The sequence below is a fragment of the Drosophila subpulchrella genome, chromosome X (assembly GCF_014743375.2).
Source record: "Drosophila subpulchrella strain 33 F10 #4 breed RU33 chromosome X, RU_Dsub_v1.1 Primary Assembly, whole genome shotgun sequence".
Lineage (NCBI taxonomy): Eukaryota > Metazoa > Arthropoda > Insecta > Diptera > Drosophilidae > Drosophila > Drosophila subpulchrella.
This window is the reverse complement of record NC_050613.1, coordinates 19,604,659-19,618,390: the sequence shown is the minus strand read 5'-3', so window position 1 is coordinate 19,618,390 and position 13,732 is coordinate 19,604,659. Positions and strand designations below refer to the sequence as shown.

Genomic DNA, 13,732 nt, shown 5'->3' with positions numbered 1-13,732 from the left:
GCTGTTTCCAGATGCGGATGCGAATGCGGATGCGTATGCGGATATTATTATGTGAACTTGCGAATTCAGCGCGCTTCTTGCACTTTGCGCGAACGATGTACGGATCTTAATTTGTAAATTTGCAGCTTGCAGTTTGCAGTTCGCAGTTAACAATTTGCGATGAGCTGCCACACGACGTTTGCTCAGTGCGACGCTGAACAGCAAACTGCAGTCTGGCTTTTCGATCTTTCCCGAACCCTGCTGCTCAACTGGCCTTCGTGAGCGGAGCCGAGTGCAGATCCTCAGCTGCCCTGCCTTTTGCCATTGCCTTTGCCTTGGCCGTGAGCTTCACGAAGCGTCTCACTCCGATGCCGATACCCCGTACCGATACCCCGTACCGATACCCCATACCGATCCCGATTCCCATACCGATTCCGATTTCGATTCCGATTCCGACTGACTGCAGCCGAAGAAGCGAAGAATGGCGGAGAAGACGAACAATGCAGCGGAGAATTGAAGAAGGGATGGGGTAGAAAGAGGTAGAAAGAGGCTACTGTGCTGTGCCCTGCTTCCTGCAGTGCATCTGTATCTGTAAGGTTGTGTCTTTGTATGCAGATGCACCGAAAATTTTGCGAAGGCTAAAAAGAATGAGTGGGGAGGAGGGGGGGGATGGCTCTTCTGACTCTCCATCAAAGTGCTAATGAGGGGCAGCCAAGGAGAGCAGCTGCATCGTATGAGTCAAATGTCCTTCTTATGGCGAATCCGAATCAAATTTCAGTGTGTATCTATGTGGATCTCTCCCCGCCCCCCAAATTTTTTGAATCTCAGAAGGGATTCTCCCGTTGATTCTTCCGTAGAAGATTTGGGGAAACGGTAACGGTGACCCTTACCTGGCGGCTGTTTCTGTGACCTCGGTCAGAAGGCGCATCCTCGCTCATGGCGGCGCTCCATAGGCACACTGATTATTCACTTGAGAATTATACTTGGGGCTGGCTTTCTTCCACTTTCTTCCGCTTTCTTCGATCCTGATTTTAGGTCAGATTCTTTGGATGCAAAACGCGCGCGATTCGAGCACGGTATGGTTTTTTTTTTAGAGCACTTGGGTGCCTTGTCTTTTAAGGGTCTCTTGGGGTCTAATGGGGATGTGCACTTGATAAAAAAACACACAAAAAAATATTGAAAGGACTGTCCAAATCCTCGTGTGTGGGATGGTATCTCTTTAGGGTTGTAGAAGATGGTGCGCTGCACTAATGCTATTCAATTCGAGCTCAAATTTAGAAATGGAAATTGAAATTGTGCGTTTAGGCTGAACTAACTTTAGTAACTGAACCGATCGAATTAAAAAGCTCAACTGAGTTCCGAAAAAATGCAGTTAAATGTGTTGGGCTTGTGCCGCTGCCCTCTGCCGGTGTGCGTGTGTGTGTGTTGGTGTGTTGTTGTGTTGTTGTGTTGGTGAGTGTGTTTGAGAGTGTGCCTGTGTGTGTGCCTGCCCAATTGAATCAGAGAATTCCCTGGGAGAGTGTGTGCGTGTGTGTATACTTAATGCCGCCTGTATGTTTCATTCGCTTTTTGCATTTTTGCTTTTTACTTTTTATACGTTTTTTGCCTTTTGCTCGCCGTTTTTTTTTTTTTTTGTGTTATATACTTCTCGTGTGCGATTGTGTGTGCGCTTCTTTCGGTTTTTTTTTTTTGGAGTGCAGCGACGTCGACAGCAGCGATCTGCGATCCGCGAACCGATCGCTGCAGTTTACAGCGCAGTTTGCAGCGCAGTCGCCCAAAAAAAACGAGCTAAATTTCTGCGCATGCGACGACGGCAGCGAAGCCGAAAGCGTCCGAAAATTGCGTTTTTTTTCGGGGGTTCTATATGTGTTGTATTACGTTGTCTCTTTTTTTTCCCCCCCTGTTGTTGTTTTATTCATTTTTTGCACCATTTTGCATTCGTATTTTCTGGTATTGCCCATTTAGAAGTTTTGTTTATTCATTGTCACACCAGGGCGACCAAAAAATTCGGTGGAAATGAATGGCAAAGTTGTCGTCGCCGAGCGAATCAACGAGCGCCGCCCACACACACACAAATATAATTGGAAATGGCAATATGTTTGGGCTGCTGTAAATATAGGGGGAGATAGAGAAAGAAGGGGTTTGGGGTTTGGGGAAAGGGAACCGGGAACTTTCGCTGTACGCCCTATGTAACTCTAAAAGCAAGAAAGATACAACATGCACACAAATTCGCGATCGTAGCGTTTATCAGTTCAGGCGGGGGAAAAAAAAGACGACGTCGTGCATCTTCGGCTCGTAACCCCCATTGCAACCCCCTCCCCTACCCTCCCCCATTTCTTTAGAGGTTCCAATTGAAAGTGTAGCCCAAAAACCAAAGTCAGAAACTCTTTCAAGAGTCGGCCTGTTTTCGCATTTGTTTTCAGGCCCTTCTGAAAAGCTGCAATTTCTGCTGATGTTGCCGAAGACTTGTTTAATATTTTGGTTACCATTACCGCATTTTATTACATGGCTCTGGCTGTGGGTCCCCCTGTTTGCCATAACCCAGATTCCCTTGCCTTTCGTCTTCCCTTTCCCTTTCCCTTCCACCCTGCGACCCTTTTAGCACGCACTGAAGACTGAAGACTGCAGAGCGAAGACTGCGGAGCGAAGATTTGCTGGCCCTGAGGAGAAACTGAGCAACTGAGACTGAGAAACTTGTTGCCACTTGCATCTTGTTTGCCCATTTTTTTTTTTTTTTTTTGAGTTTCTGTTCATTGTTTTTGCTGCGTTTTTATTTTACTGCTGCATCCTCATGTTGTTGTCGCTTTGTGGGCTTTTTTTTTCTTTTTTGGGGTTTTTAAAGTTTTTTTTGGGTTTTTTTTTTGGTTTTTCTTTTAGATTCATGCGTGGCGATTTTGATTTTTTAATTCTGCTGGTCTCGCACTTAGGCTAGCATTTTTCAAGAATTGTTTTTAATGTTGTTTTCTGTCTGCAGTGACCTCTTGCCGATTCATACACGTACTATTCATATGTATCTATAATGTCTTTATTGCGGCGACTGCGAGAGGCAGTTCGGTTTATGGCTGTTTCAAGATCACCGCAAATGTCACCGAGTCACAGATTAGCCGGGAAAAAAAGGAGAGTTGCGCGGCCAGGGAACACTGTATCTCTAAGATACGCTGGTTTGTTTGGTGGTTGGTAGTTGGCTTTGGGTTTTGGGTTCGGGGATTGGGCTTGGGATGGGGTTCGGGATTGGGATTGGGATTGCAATTGGGTGCTTTGCAATTACAACCGGCATTAACCTCTAGGTGCTGGAAACGGAGACCTCGACAACAACCTCTCGGCGTAACGTCGACGTCGAAGGCGGCAGTTAGCAGGCAAAAAACAGAAAACAGAAAACTGAAACTGAAACTGAAAACAGAAAAAAGCGACTGCGAACTGCGACTGCGAAGGCGAAATGATCGCATTGAACTTGTCGCCGTTTGTTCTAATTGACACTGCAGTGGGTTAGTCACCCAGTCGGTACCGCTCACGCACTCGTCATCCCGCTCTCTCTATCTCTATCTCTCCCTCTCTCTAGTAGCTCCTCAAACGTATACGTAATATGCGAGGAGGTCAATGACGGAAACGCGTTAGAGATCGGTTCGGATCGCCCTGAAACACCCAGTGTTTACAAGACGAAAGCTTTGATCGAGTTCAACGAACGCCACTCAGTCGATCCAGTGCCATTTCAGAATATAAAATACGAAATACTAAATGCGAAGCGACGAGTGAGGAATGTTCGATCGTATCGCGAGAGAGAAATGCAAACAATCTAAATAATGGATAAAGGAATGATCCCATTTTTATACCATTGGCATGCGAAAATAGGCAAGTGCACAAGGCCATTCAGCAATAATGCGAAGTTTTGCGAGATGAACTTATAAAAGCAACGAAGTTTGATTGTCTTTCAACTTTGTGATGGAAATCATGAGAAAATCCTGGCCATACCAACCATAACAAGAGACCATTTAATAATGGAGTAATACTAATAAGAATGTATGCACAGAGTAATGGGAAATTATAGAAGTACGAATTTTGAACTAGCGTAATTGATTGTAAATGTTTTTTTTTTAAATGGAAAAGATGTGACAACAAAATTATAACTTTTTAACCATATCTTTAATTTGCCAATATATTGAAAATATATTTAAAATATATTGATAAATATTTTGTAACCCTATGTTTTTAAAAACGAATCAAATTTTCCCACCTTCAAAATATGTAAATTTCACAGAACTTCAATGAAGAAGTAGCCGGAGCCAATTTTTGAAATAATAAGCTCTAGCTCCAATAGTTTTTGAGATCTCAGAATATTGAATTAAAAAAAATTAGTAACTCACTAATTTTAGCCCTTAATAGTATTATTATGATAAGGCAAACGCGGAAATGTAAACATAAAAAAGACCCCGATTGTCTTGTTGATTTGAATTTGAACTCGTATATTAAATAAATATCAAATATTTGGTTAAGTTTTTAATGTACATCTTGTGAATTTAATATATTTTGAAGATCCAATGCATACAGAGGAGACTCTAATTTGAAAAATCACTGAAGAAGTCTTCATTATTTTTAAAAGTTGATTTATTTTTAGAAAAATAAAGATTGTCATGCGTGAAAAGATTAAATACAAAACAAAAATATATTTTCATTGGTTTTAACCTATTGAAATTAAGTCTGTACACAGAATCTTTCGCATACAGAGCAGACTTTGATTTCGAAGATCATTAAACAATTTCTATTAGTTTTCTAGATTTCTAAATATTTTCTATAAAAATGTAGTAACACCTAACTAGGCCAATCCATGAAATATAAAGATTGGCTCACTGGGAAATTCCATTAAAAACAAAAATTTATGTGTTTTTTTTATAGCATTATGAATTAAATATAAATTCTGAGCATTTGGAGAAGGCACTGACTTAAAAGATCAGTGAATAAATAGATTAAGATGAGAGAAGCAAGTTGGTGGCACAATGAATATGGATGATGGCAATAATATGGGAATGCCATAGGTTAAAATCAAATCAAACGGGGAGTTTGGAAGCTTCGCCCACAAGGTCGGAAAACAACACACTGAGAACGTAACCCTTGGGTTTCTTGATTGTTCAAGATCATATCATAGCCCCGAAAACATGACTCCACTTACATGTCTGTGGGCGAGTGATCCTCGGGCTGTGACAGGTGCATCGCCTCCTGTTGCGGCGATCCGGAACTCTGGAGCTCTGGGAACTCTCGAAACACTCTCACTTTCACTGGGACAGAGTTTGTCAGGGTTTCTTGGGTTGCGGTTGGTCGCCTTTCAATTCGCTTGCCTCATCAGATTGTATTTACTTTGATTCTTAACTTTTTCAAATTTTTGTTCTCGGATCGGCTGTTTTATCACTTTTGTGGCCTTGTGTGTGTTCCTATTACTTCTTCACTTTGATTTCTGGTTATTCTAGATGCGATTTATTGCACAACTTGCCATCTCTGCGGTTCACCAAAACAAAAATGAAAACAATCAACAATCGGCGCGTTACAAAACGTTGGAAATTCCAAAAATTCCCCGGGATTAACTAGCACTTTTAACAAGTAAAAAAAAAAAACTACAGAACTACAGAGTTCGGTTATCTTTGAGTGTCTTTTCTGATTTCTGATATCTGATTGTGGGAATCAATGATGGAACGTCAGTTGGGAGTTTGTGGATTTTTGAGTTGTGAGTTTTCAGTTTCCGTTTCCGTTGGTGGCTGATTTTTGGGTTTTTTGGTTTCGCGTCGCAGCACGCGCACGTAATGAGCAACAAACAGCAACTAACGTTATTTTTAAAAACCCAACTCGATTGAAGTCCAAGTAGCGAACGCCGGCAGCGACGTCGGCGGCGGCAGAGGCAGCGGTCGGCAGCCAGGACCAAGCCGCCAGGAGCGGCCGAAGCCAGCCGAAGGCAGCACGAAGTCGTTGCAGGACGCAAAAAAGTGGAAGGATGCGACGGCAGCGGTGGCAGCGAAGCCGACGTAGCTTTGTTTTGGTGCCCAAGTTGTGATGATGATGCTGGCTGGCTGGCTGGCTGGCTGGCTGGCTGGCTGGGCCGGAATATATCTGCGCGACCGTGGAATAGAAAGTTTAGCACACAATTGAAGTCATTACAGGAGCAGATACACCAGCACACACACACACACACAGAGGCACTTGGAGAGAGCGAGGGTTTGGCGATTGGTAAGGCAAGGATTCCAATTAGATAGCCCTAAATGCTATGCTACGATTTTGTCCGCTGCCTGCACTCCATCGCTACCATCTGCTGCTGCTGCTGCACTGGACCTTTGGATTATTGGACTGTCCGGTGAAGCTCCCCCCTGGGCCCCCCCTTTACCACCCCCTCTCCCCCCCTCAGCTGGCTCTGCCGCAGCGCTGCCATAAAAATCACCCGCCAAACAACGTACTAAACACTCATTACTCATTTCGCTGGCTTGCCACCCCCCACCCACGCCCCCTGCAGCAGCCACCGCCCACCAGGGGCAGCAACAACTATTCACACACACCAGCACACACAGCCAGCGAGAGACACACGCACACACACACACACACACACACACGCGGATAGAACGAAGTTTGCTCTTTTTTTCTGCGTGTGGCGGTACGAAAAAAAAAAGGATGCGACTGCGACGCTGGCAGAGGCAGCGACTGCGCAGCCCGCGTAGGCAGAGCCTGGGAAAAAGGAAAATCAGAAACAAAACAAAAATGCGAAAAACGAACGAAAAATGCTAAAAACCAAAAGCGGCAGCAGCGCAGCAAGCGGAGAGCAGCTGAAACAAAAAGTAGAAAAAAGAATCAAGCGGGAGAAAAGGAAAATGGTAAGGGGGGGAGGGGAGAGGAGAGTAAGAAGAAGCAGCGGCGGCGGCAGCGGCGGCAGGAAAAAAGAGTCAGCGTGTGTGTGTGTGGCGGTGGAAAAAATCCATCCGCAACCAACCCCACTGCATGCTGCGCCCACCCCTCCACCCTCTCCCCCTCCCCCTCTCCCTCTCCCGCACACAAGCACAACACACAGAACACACAGAACACACAGCACACACACAAACAACCCCCGTGCGATGCCGGCAGCAGTGGGAAATTTAAAAAACGCGTTTACACGACGACACGAGAGCGGAGCGCGCGCAAAAAAAAGAAATTGCCAGCGAAACAGGACGAAACGACGAAGCGACAAAATAAAAAATACAAAAATTTGTAAAGCACGAAAATAAAAAGGACTCTCACACACACACACACACACACGTGCATAAAGGAGAACTACGAGCGCTACTACGCCCACCGCCCACCGCCCACCGCCGTCGAAAGGGGAAATCGACGCACAAAAATAACCAAGCGAATAAAAAAGGATGCCCTGCGTGTGTGTGTGTGTGTGTGGGTGAGCTGAAGAGCGTGACTGCGTGCGTGTGTGAGGAGAGCCGTTTTTTAAATTTTAATTTGTTATCTTTTGGCTCTGTCCCGCTCAGGCGTTACTCGCTGGCCATCTCGCTCGCTCTAGTATTTACCGCCCCCCCCGCACCGAAAAAGTATGCAACGTTTTTGGGAGATATAACGGAAGATAGAGGGAGAGAGAGTAAGAGAGAGGGGTTGAGAGCTACAGAAGGGGAAGTATCTTTTGGATCGCCGATCTCACAGATCTCCTTTTACCTTCTTGTTGCTTGCAAATGCCGGCCAGAATGGGAATGCGAATGAGAATGTCGAGACACAAACATAAACGGCAACTAAAAAAGAGAGACGGGCGAGAGCGAAGGACACGCGACTAGGCAGCCACGACGTCTTAACGGTTACTAACTGCCCAAGACGCTGGGCGATTTCGGCTGGAACCGAATGTTGGCCGGGCTGAAACCGAACTGAACGGCAGGCTCCCATTCCCCATTTACCATTCAGTCTGAGTTTTGGCGTGATTCGGGGCAAAAATAAAGTCAGCCGGCAAAAGTCGACAAAGACGAAGATGCTGCCGCAGGAGGTCAAAGTTGAGCAAAGGAGCACTTGAATCACTCGGCCAGCCATCATCCTGTTGCTCGGAATGACCGACCGCCCGGCTATATAATAACACCCCCCCCCCCCTTCTAACAAAAAAATAAAAATCCTAGAAGGTGAGGTAAACCCGGCAAACTACGTACATACAAATGAGCGTAATAAAATCAAATGCTGATAGTGTGTAGTTGGACGCATTACCCATAAGCCGCCCCCTCTAAACACACACACACACATATACATATACAAGGATAAGGCACACAAAAACACTAAAGCACACACACACACACACACACACACAAGCAGCGGGCAGTCGAAGAAGAAGAAGAAGCAGCAGCAGCAGAGCAAATCTACTACACGCAATCTTCATTTTCAACGCCATCAAAGCCATTCCAATCATCATTATCGTCGCCATAATCATCAAGTAAAGTACCCACCAGTAGCGCCTCGACGCAGGACGCACCCCTCCTGCAAGGACACCCCTGGCTTGGGGGTGCTGAGGGGGTAGTTGGGGGGCAGCACCCCCCCCTAAGAAGTATGCTATGAGATTCTCTTTTTCGACAGTGCTCTTAGACGAAAAGCAAACGACGACGATGGCAATGGCAATGGGATGCCAACAAGTGCGCCCGAAGTATTCTTTTTTTCCTTGCTCTCCATCTTTTGGCTCCTTTTTCGGGGTACAAGAGAGAGAGAGAGAGCGAGCGAGCGAGAGAGAGAGAGAGGGAGCAAAGGAAGCTGGATAAGGATAAGGATGTGAATGTTGACGTCTTCGTTGTAGTTTCGCGTAGTTCCTTGTGAATGGGAAATGGGTGGATGTGGATGTGGATGTGGCTGTGGATGGCCTCCCCATTCGGGTTAGGAAAGTAGAAAGTGGAAAGGGAAAGAAAGCATCTAGGCAGCCGGCAAATGCGACAAATTATTTAAGCTGCATGTGGCGCGCGCCAAGCTTTGCTCCTGCACTCAAAAAACAAAAGGAGCCCCCAAAATAGCCAAGCTATATTTATCATAAAATAGGGATATAAAAGCTGAATTTCAGGGACAGTAAATAAGGATTATAGATCTTTTTTTTAAATCAAATAATCCGTCGCTTAGGATCGACATTCGCAGAAACGGAAAATACCGTAGGGATTATCTTTGGTTAATCTATCTCTCATCATCTATTCATCATGATTGCTAAATTTGTGATTTATATAATATTCCCCAAAAATATTCATTATTAATTTATTAAATGCTGTTCTTGGTATTGAAAAAAATACACTTAGAAAAAAATGCCTTGATTTTAGTGCATTGACTTTAATCTAAGGAACACTGGCCTAGAAACGGCTTAACATGGCTATACATGGACCTAAATATTAAATGACTAAAATGATTAAAAATAAGTTTAAACCCAATTTTAATCCATATGTAAATATGTATGGTCCTTTAATATAAATAGGTATAGCAAGCCTTAGTCCATAGTTCCTTAAATTAAGCCAAGGACATTTTTTTCTTTGTGTAGGATAGAAACTTGGGTTCCTATGTAAATATTATTTCATTTCAATTAATTAGAGAAGATTTTCGGGATTTCAGAAATTGAATACTAGTACCTACCTTTTCTAAACACATTCTCTTCGGTCTAAATATAGGACCAATTTTTTGTTCCGAGTGTGTGTGTGCTTTCTCGCTGTTCTCTTGTAGCTGCATTAAAATCTTAGAAGACGGATTCCTCGTTTATCGGCATGCAGCCAGACACACATGCACACTTACTTACACAAGATACACAGATACGAAGATAGACTTACGGCTAGAGCTTCTGGCGGTTGTCTATGTTTGTTGGTTGGTTGTTCGGTTGGATGTTCTGTTGTTTGCTGCATATAGTATAATTTAGATTTTCGCGTTACGTACACAGAGGCGAACTGCTGTGGGTGGTAGGTGCCTCGTTTTTTGGGCTCGTCTTCTTCTTCGTTTTTGGCCCAAAGTTTCAGCATATTTTGCTAGACTTGCTTTAAATAACGCACACAGACGCACACACCCACAGGGGCACACACACACACACACATATATGCAGATTATTTTTGAGTGGCAAGGAGGGGGAGTGAGTTTTCGGTTCGCAGTAATTAGCCAATAGGAATAGCTGGAGCTTGTGTGTGTGTCCCGTCAGGGGTGCGTATGTGTGTGTGTGTGAGTATCTGTGAGCCATCCCTCACATGCACGTTTGTCATTTGGGCTTTGCCTATCGCATTCGAGCTTACTATAAGACAATTGCCCACCCTTTGGTTATTCTATGGGCTCATAAGGCTCTAGGGTTTGATCCCCATGACCCCTTGAGCCCGATTATACAATTTTTATGGTACTCACCTGCGATCAGAGTTGGGTTTTTTTTTTAGGCTGAAAGAAACAAGTGGAAAAGAACTCGGTTAGTGGGTTTTGGCCAAGGTCAAGTGAACATATTATATTAATATCTATAAAATGATCTATCAATCGATCGAATAATCATAGTATTTTCTTTTTCTCTTTCAGCACTTGGCGGAAATAAGTTCATAATACTTTCTGTATTGGTAAGTTGTAGCCAATTATTAATTATGTGCCAGGCCACACAGAACTATGTGTATATGGTTAATGCCTATATATACATATAATTGTCAAAGAGCCAAAGAGTAAGCTTCAAGTGTCAGAAGCGAGCTGAAATTTGTTGCTCCACCTACTTTTTGGGGGCCTTTGTTTTTCTCTCTTTTTCTTTTTGTTTTTTGGTTAATATATTACGCATATGCGGTGGGGGGTGGTGGGGAAGGGGAGGGGGGGTGGTGGTGGCAAACACTAGACACCCCCACAAACACAAACACACACTTACTCACACACACACACATACACCGACAGGAAAAATATTAACCAAACAGAGCGAGTGGAGCGCGGCAGTTAAAAATATTTAAAAAATTTTCAAGTGGGTGATAGAGGAGTGTCGAGTGTGGAGGGGGGTTGTTCGAAAGGGGGGGAGGGGGAATGGGCTCCCAAAAAGCATGCGTGTGACAGCAGGGGTGGGGGTGAAAACCAGTGGGAAGGGGCTGGGGAGGGTACCACCACTTTTGGTTAATTGCCAAAAACAACTACAAAACGACAACGTAAAAAACGATGGGAAACGTGCGGGAAACGGAGGCGACAGCGGAAAACCGAATGGGAAATACCCTCGAAGGGATCGGATCGTATCGTTTTTGGGGGGTGCATACATGTACGCCAGAAAGTATGCAAAGAAAGTTGAGCTAACCCCTGCCCCACCCACTTACCCGCGGACTGGAAAAAGTTGCGTTCGCTTTTGGTGGGGCTTATGTAAACTCGCTTCCTCTCGCTCCCACTCGCACTCGCACATATGAGCACATATGAATATGTAACCATATAGAACATTTTCCAACTGCCTACGCGCTTATGTGTGTGTGTGTGTGTGTGAGCTGTGCTTGTATGCGGTGCTCCCTTTTTATTATTTCGCGCGTCGCAGCCAAAAAGGTACATAAATTGCAAATGTATTTGTGGAAAAGTGCGTTGTGGTGCGTGCAGATGAAGAGTACCCTTACCCCCTGCCTATACAACACCACCCACCGCCCACCGCCCACTTTTGGCAGCGGCGCTGCGAAGCTTATTTTTTAATTTGTGCGTTTCCCCGCGACATCCTTTGCCCTCCCCCTGCCCATTCCCCACTCGATGCCAAATAATTTAACATTTTCCCAGCGAATAGGTTGGCAACGGGGAATTTTCTTTAGGGGAAGTATACATCATGTCACTAAAGATCGTACGCAAAAAAAACTACAATTATAAGATGGGCTGAAAACAAAACTATATCTAGTTTTGGAATTTACCCAATAAACTGTACCATAATAAGGGATCTAAATATTATAACTTGGTTTTAACGGATGTGCGAAAGATCTTAAAAAAAGAAATTCTTCTTCAAAACATCTGAGTATTGGTATGATATATTTAAAACGCTTTTTAAGCAGTTTTATTTGGCATTTCTTAGGGCTTTTGAGATATTCGGGGTTAAAAATGAAACTTCAGCTATAAAAAAAAGGCTTATAAATATCCCCTTTTCTTTTTATTATATGGGCACATATCACATGGGATCTCCTCGTAAAGAGAGTGCATTGGGAGTTCTAGGACTATACCCAAGAAACTGTACCATACTAAACAATCGAAATATAAGAACATTGTTTTTAATGGGTGTGCGATAGATCTTATAGAAAGAAATTCTTTTTTAAAATATCAGAGTATTGGTATGATATGTTGATGCTAATGCAGTTTTGTTTGGCATTTCTTGGGGATTTTGGAGATATTCGGGGTTTAAAACGAAGCTTAAGCTATTAAATAAAAAACAAGAAAGAACGCTATAGTCGAGTGCCTCGACTATCAGATACCCGTTACTCAGCTAAAGGGACCAAAGGGAAATGGAAATAAGCAAGCAGCAAAGCAAGACTGAAATGCGCCACCTACCGGCGGTAGACAGATTTAAGCGTTATGGGCGTTAGGGTGGGCGTGGAAAATTTTTTTTTTGGTCAATCGATAGGTATTGACGAGACCGATACAGTTCAGTTAAAATTTTGTATCTAGCATGAAAATTGTGGGCGCCACAGGCTTGGGCGGTTTGTGGGCGTTAGAGTGGGCGTGGCATATTCGCGTATCAAAATTGCGCTGCGTACAAAGGTTCGGAATCTAAATCTGAAATCCTGATTCTATATCTTTGATAGTTTCCGAGATATCCACGTTCATATTTACGATTTTTTGAAGTTTGGGGGCGGTTTGTGGGCGATAAAGTGGGCGTGGCAAACTTTTTTTTAAGTCAATCGATAGGTATTGATGAGAACAATACATTTCAGTTAAAATTTTTATTCTAGCATCAAAACTGTAGGACCAACAGTTTTGGGCGGTTTGTGGGCGTAAAAGTGGGCGTGGCACTCTACTGAAACAAACTTGCGCTGCGTAAGAAGCTCAGGAATCTGCACGCCAAATCTCAATAGCCTAGCTCTCATAGTTTCCAAGATCTCAGCGTTCATCCGGACAGACAGACGGACAGACGGACAGACGGACAGACGGACAGACGGACAGACGGACAGACGGACAGACGGACAGACGGACATGGCTAGATCGACTCGGCTAGTGATCCTGATCAAGAATATATATACTTTATGGGGTCGGAAACGCTTCCTTCTGCCTGTTACATACTTTCCGACGAATCTAGTATACCCTTTTACTCTACGAGTAACGGGTATAAAAATACCCCCTTTTCATTTTATTATTTGGGCACATATCACTTGGGATCTCTCCGTAAAGAGAGTGTATTGTGAGTTCGACTACTTGGTTTCAGCTTGAGGCCCATCATCCTGGCTTCGACTGGGTCTACTTCCTTTTCTATGGTCGTGCTTGCTTTGACTCGGCTGTTTGTTTTAACTTGTGCCACTCCTTTACCCCTAACCGTATCCCTACCCCTATCCCTATCCCTGTCCCTCTACCCATACCAACTACATCCCCCTCGAGCACTTTCTTTTTTGGCAAAACTTTTTTGCTTTTCTGCTGGCATGTGCGTGCCCCATCCCCTGGTCTCGAACCCCCAACCGCCTACCTTCTTGGCTCTTTAGCATTCGCGCTAGTCTGTTAGTGACAGTCGACGGTCGTCGTCGGAGGCTGCATTTCTGAGCAGCGAACGACGACGACGTCGAAGCCGGCAGCAGCCAATTTAATTTTTCATATGTACACAAAGCCAGCCCAAAAACAAAACCAAAAAAAAAAAGCAGAAGAA

At 44.2% G+C, this 13,732-nt stretch overlaps 2 protein-coding genes across 10 annotated transcripts in view; one reads left to right on the top strand and one right to left on the bottom strand.

The window, feature by feature from the left end:
* LOC119557222 (broad-complex core protein) overlaps window positions 1–5,847 on the bottom strand; it is a 49,873-nt gene extending 44,026 nt beyond the window's left edge. For 2 of the 5 annotated variants that reach the window (XM_037869894.1, XM_037869893.1), the window contains exon 1: window positions 5,144–5,847. The gene's annotated coding sequence lies outside the window, so the exon portion shown is untranslated. The remainder of the gene's footprint in view (window positions 1–5,143) is intronic. The other 3 variants (XM_037869895.1, XM_037869896.1, XM_037869892.1) reach the window with 3 other exon arrangements.
* LOC119557217 (mucin-2) overlaps window positions 1–13,732 on the top strand; it is a 115,597-nt gene that overhangs the window by 5,376 nt on the left and 96,489 nt on the right. For all 5 annotated transcript variants that reach the window (XR_005220055.1, XR_005220056.1, XM_037869883.1 and 2 more), the window contains exon 2: window positions 10,474–10,511. The gene's annotated coding sequence lies outside the window, so the exon portion shown is untranslated. The remainder of the gene's footprint in view (window positions 1–10,473; window positions 10,512–13,732) is intronic.